We start from the raw sequence: 5,760 nt of genomic DNA, 5'->3' as shown, positions 1-5,760 counted from the left end.
ACCCTTTTAAAAATAGGGTATTATCTTTTTCATACAACACAAATCCCAGATGAAAAAAATCAAAATAGTTTATACTTCCTTGAGAAAGCCTGAAAGGAAAGATTTAATTTTCACCTGCCAGTCAACAAAAAGAAGAAATCACATCTAAATCTGACTAGACCATGACTATACATTTATTAACTCAGTCCTTCTGGGCAGAGCTACTAAGTGAGGGGTTAATAAGCAGTAAGGAAAACAAAATTGGTGACAGAAAAGAGGAAGTCAAAGGGAAGGGTTAAAAAAAAAAAAGATTGTGTCAGAAGCAAATTTACCCTACAGAGAATAAAAAGTGAAAGTGGGACTCTGGGACTTCCTCTTATAGTCCTAGGAAAATGAGGAGAGGCAATATGAACATAGGAGCAGTGAAATGAAAACTGAACAAGGGAAGATAATGATAGTCCTGTAGATATTTTAGGGTATCTTCTGAAGTTTTTGAAATGCTGATGATGACCAAAGATACATGAAGTGGCAGGTACCCTGCACACACAGTCAGAAGCCCTTCTTTTAGATAACCATCCTGCTCATCCCTTGAAAAATCCCAGAAAGCAGAAAGCTTTCTAGACATTTCTTATGTCTCATAGATAGGTATTAATCTGAGAGAAAATATAATATTTTGTAAAAAAAAATAGGTCAGGCTTTACTTTCTGAAGGGTCAGTTAAAGAGGTTGGGGGAACCAGAGTTCAACCTGAGTACCATACTCCTATTCTCCAGCCCCAAAAAGAGGAAAAATATGGGGTTTTGCTTTTTTCTGTTGTTTGCCTGTTCTGTAAGAGGTTCAGGGAACATTCTATAACATCCCTTGGGGAAATGTTGTCTCTGCCATTTCACTAAGGCACAGGAGTACACAGCTGATCTTTCTTCACTAGGGAGGGAGATCATTTTGAGGTTAAGGGAGATGGCTACTGGAAAAGAATCCTATTTAATAAAGGAACAAGCAATTCATTTGGCAGAGCAGACAATAAAGGCCTGACAAAGCAACAATAATAGTGTTAACCTCAGGCTGTGTGTGGTCCACAGTTGAAGTGTTTTGAAAGCCACAGTTTGTCTGTCCTCAATGAGCAGGGAGAGAGAGAAAAAAACAAACTCTGTGCCGTTGCTGCCTGTGAATTTTTCGCCTTGTTACAGGAAAGGCAAAGGAAACCATGAGGCCAAATTATTCTCTGCTTGAGATTGAACATCCTATTGTTGTGGTCATGGCAAAAACTGAGCAGTGGTTTGGTCTCAATAGACCCCACCCTAAGTTCTAGATTTCACCAAGAATACCCTGAGTTTAACAAATAATTTGTTCCTTTAATCATTGTTTTCCAAGGGAAATTTAATTTAAAAGATGTATTTATAACTGAGTGAAATCCTAAGCTATGCAAACAAAACGATTATTGTTTGAAATAATTCCCATCTTGTTGGGATGAAGTCCAGAAGTCGTATTTTGTCAGAGCCAAGCTGCAACAGAGTGACTGGAATTCTCTTCCAAAGCTAGTAATCCACAGCTCCAAGGGCCAAATCCTGCCTTCAGCTCCACCACTGTATGTTCAAAGCTACTCTACTGACTTCACATTTGGCCCTACATGTGGAAAACAAGATTTCACCTCCATGACATGTTTTGCTCAATTTCTTCTTGGATTTCTCTTTGTCCATTTTGCTCCCAGATTTAAAAACAAGGCTTTTATCCAGCCAGTAGATTAACTCAAGCAATAAACAGTCCATATACCATGGCCCAAAAAGAATGTGCTGGTGCCTGGAACTGAGGTCCAAAGATATAAAGCATCTGCTGGGGACCTGCCTCCTATATATATATGTATATATATATAAACATATATATATAAATATATAAATATATATATATATATATATATTTAGGGAGGCAGAGAAATCTAGTGTGTGCTATTGCACAAATTAAAATATATTTTAGTTCATTTTAGTCATAAGGGCCTGTCATATTTAAGGACTTCATTTCATCATGTTTTTCAGTAAATTGTTGCCATGATTGATTCTGCTTTAGGGGCCAAACCTGGCCCTTACGTGTGTGAAGGCAAGGAGGAGGAAGGAGTCTCCATTACCAACCTTTTCACTTGCATGGCTCACACAAAAGTGAAATGAAATTTCACTCTGTGCCTTCCTCCCTTTCCTCCTTCCCACCCTAATTACGAAAGAGGAGGCAAAGAAATGTGTGGGAAAATAACTTTGCTAACTTAAAGTATTTTGAAAGTCTGATTGAATGATAAATTAGTTCTATATGGGGCTTAGGAGTCATTCTTCTAAACTTTTGTCCACAACTAAGGAATCTCTGACTTTTTCTGGAGAAGCTGGGGCAATCAAATGTCCAGATGCTGACATGCCTCTGGAAGAACACAGAAGTATAAGATTAGGCAACAAGCAGTGGTTTTCATCTCCACACTCATTACTGGAACTGGACAGACTTGCATGAGCAGGGAAAGAAATAGAAAATAATCCTACCCCCCAAAAAATCATTCCTTTCCTATGCATAAGAATTCAGAAACCTATGATATGATTTATTGTTTCCTTAAAGGAAATTAAAACTGATATATGTTATTACAAATATTTCCTTCCGGCAATAATGTTAGAGGTGCAGAAACAACTGAAGAGAATGATCAGTGATCAGCACTGATCATTCAAGGTAAATAACCCTTGGGAACTACCTAAACAAAATATGTTTTCTTACAACACTTTGCCTCAGGGTTCACACTCTAACTCTGGTTTCTATTGAAAGTGCAGATATGTTTGATCAAAAACTTAGCATGGCTGCCTTTCCGTATCAGAAACATATTCCTCTTCATTAACTGCATTCCCATCTGCTTTTTATTCTGGCCTTGTTCTTTTCTGTCCTCTAAAGCTTTGGCTTGCTTTATATAATTTCACAGGGTTGTGTGTGAAGGAGTTTCTATTTATTGTTGGTTTTGCCATTACTATTGTGGTTAGGTACACTTTCACAGGGATTGGGGATGCTGAGCAGAAGGAAGAGGGTGGGAAGCAAATGACAAAGTAGCTGGTTGCTTTGCAACTCTTCCTACAGCAGAATCTGTCCTGCCTCTTCCCACTTCTAGTCAAGAAATAGGAGTCAAAAAGTTTATCATTCCCCAAAGAAGATGTCTGCTGAGATGCACTGTTGCACATAACTGCTCTGGGTTTCATCTAGTGTGCAAGTCACTGAAGGTTACCTTCCTCCCTTGGCTTCTTGTAGCAAAGCATTCATCTATAAACAGCTGATGGGAGAAACAGACAGACTTTGGGAGAAAAAAACTGTAGCAGACACTGTTTTGTGGTCACTCTGCAGAATCTCAGGTTGACTGTAGAAACCTATTATTATTTTTTATGATTACAGTGTTTTCTGCTGAGATTTTCTTTGCAACAACATTGCTTCATTGCTTGTTAGTGCCATTTCTTGCTCTTGTCCACAGAAGACTCAAGGGCCCATTTCTCTGTGCTCTCCTACACCCTTTTTTCTTGCTGAGGACATTCAGGAGTGCAGGGATGCCCAGGCAGGCCCAAGGCTGCTTGACATAAATGCAGCCAGATTTCAAGTTCACTTGGATGTAGGTGACAGATTGATCTGCCTCTGTTCCCCAGGTTGAAAGGGAACGTGATTCTTTGTGTTTCAGTGAATCTACCTGGAGAGAATTTACCTAAAAAGCTCATACAGATCTTGTGCAATTTATGAAGCACAATTTTTAAAGTGAGAAGAGGGTGCCACTAGCAGAGAAATGTCAGGTAGGGCTTTAAAAGGTATTGCTGATTCTTCAGTCGTGTGTTTTAAATACACATAATTAATGAGATTCCTAAATGTATTGCTGCTAGTGAGGTCTTAAGTACAGATGGTGTGAGATAGTCTCAAATGATCTCCCATCAGGAATACTTGCTAATTACTTTGCACGGTTGTACCAAGCAGATATTTCTGTGTTAAAAGGTCCTGAAAATTACTCTTCCCCCTAACAGGAAATAAACTCTCCCAAAGTTTTCTCCAGGAGGTAATAGGAGAAGAGAGGCAATGGGAAGCCCTGTGATCCTGGCTAGTACATTTCAGGAAGAAACAAGACAGCATTATTTTTTCAATTCCAATAGTGGTCTGAAATAAAAATTCAGTATAGAAAATTATACTCCAAACATTCTGTGATATTCCAGCTAGGTTTTCACTCGGTTCAAGGACCATGCCAGAAATTGCTATAGTGCTTGTCAAAAGAAATAGTCATGATCATTTAGCCAAATAATTGCCCTTGACATTTCCTTTCCCAGTGAATAGTCTTCCTTCTTTAGAAAACAGACTTCCTAATGGTGGCAGTTCTCCAAAATGGTATAGAAGTGCTTATTCATTAATGATATTCATTAATGATCTGATTATCATTGGAAAATCCGTATTACATCAGATTTTTGCTATTATAAGTCAATTCCAAAAACCCAGTGCTGATTTCTTTCTTCTTCCACCTAAAAGTACAGATGACTTGAAAGAAGAAAAAAAAAAAGAAAAAAGAAAAAGAGAAAATCCATCTTAGGAGGGAGCAATGCGTCCATTTTATGGAAACAGCACTTGGTGTTTTATCCCTGTTCAAGTCAGGTGTAATCTTGGCCCCTGAATATTCACATGTTTCTGGTGTGTTTTACCCACTTCAAACCTCAGAGGAGAGATTTGCTGCTTCCTGGAGCTGTCTGCTTCTTCAAAAAGATGTTCCTCCTCTGGCATTTTCCCCAGATTTGAGCCTTCACTTGTGAAACCCTCCACCACCAGGTGTTTGCAGTGTGTGTGAATGCACTGCCAGCATGCACTCCAAAGCCCCTACAACTGGTGCTAATAGGGGTATTCATTTTTCAGCCTTCTGTAGGTGAAACTGTGTCTGATACAGTGGTAATTCTTGTGTTGAGAGAATCATAAAATCACAGAATAGTTTGAATGGGAAGGGACCTTCAAGGTTCTAATTCCCCCACCACACCTTCCACTTTGCCATGCTGCTCAGAACCCTGTTCAACCAGCCTTTCAATATTTCCATAGATGGGGTACCCACTACTTCCCTGGACAACCTGTGCCAGTGTCTGAGCTGACACTAAATCAAAAGCTATTATGGCTTTGTTAAGGCTCATGGTACCACTACAGCATCACATAAATTTACTACTCTTAGCACTGATGTGCTGCAATAGCACTTAATTGCTTGGGTATCATTTGGCATCATGCACAATTACAGTTTTGATTACCCCGTAAGATATTCCCTACCACCAAGGAAATGTGGATTATGTATCATTACATGGGCACATACCTGCCCTCCCACAAGCTGCACTGCTGCATCAGCATTAGCAAAGTCTCTACGTCCAGAACAATATGACCACAAAGTTTTTTAATTGTTTCAGTGTAGGAAAAAGCCATAAATAAATATTTTTGACTATTTCAGCCTTCTAAGCTCATTATACCTGCAGATACTGAAAAGGCTTTTAAACCCAGGAGATTATACAGGGCAAAGTTCCTTCTGTAATGCTCCAGAAGATTACAGGAATATAGTTATAGATATACTCACACATGCACCTTAGTGATGTTCATCCTATTGCAATGATTTATAAATCGAAATGACACTCACACTAGTGGATCTCTTAGAAAGCTGCTGATGTCCTACACCGTGTTGATTTGCCAGAGTTGTGTTGCTGATTCCCATGACATGTGGGCCTTCCTGGTGTGGGAGGTCTGCCTCGGTCAATGATGGCTTATGGTGTAAGAAGTTGCA

Source organism: Cinclus cinclus, chromosome 5 (genome assembly GCF_963662255.1).
Source record: "Cinclus cinclus chromosome 5, bCinCin1.1, whole genome shotgun sequence".
NCBI lineage: Eukaryota > Metazoa > Chordata > Aves > Passeriformes > Cinclidae > Cinclus > Cinclus cinclus.
The sequence above is the reverse complement of the archived record's forward strand: the minus strand, read 5'-3'. Positions refer to the sequence as shown.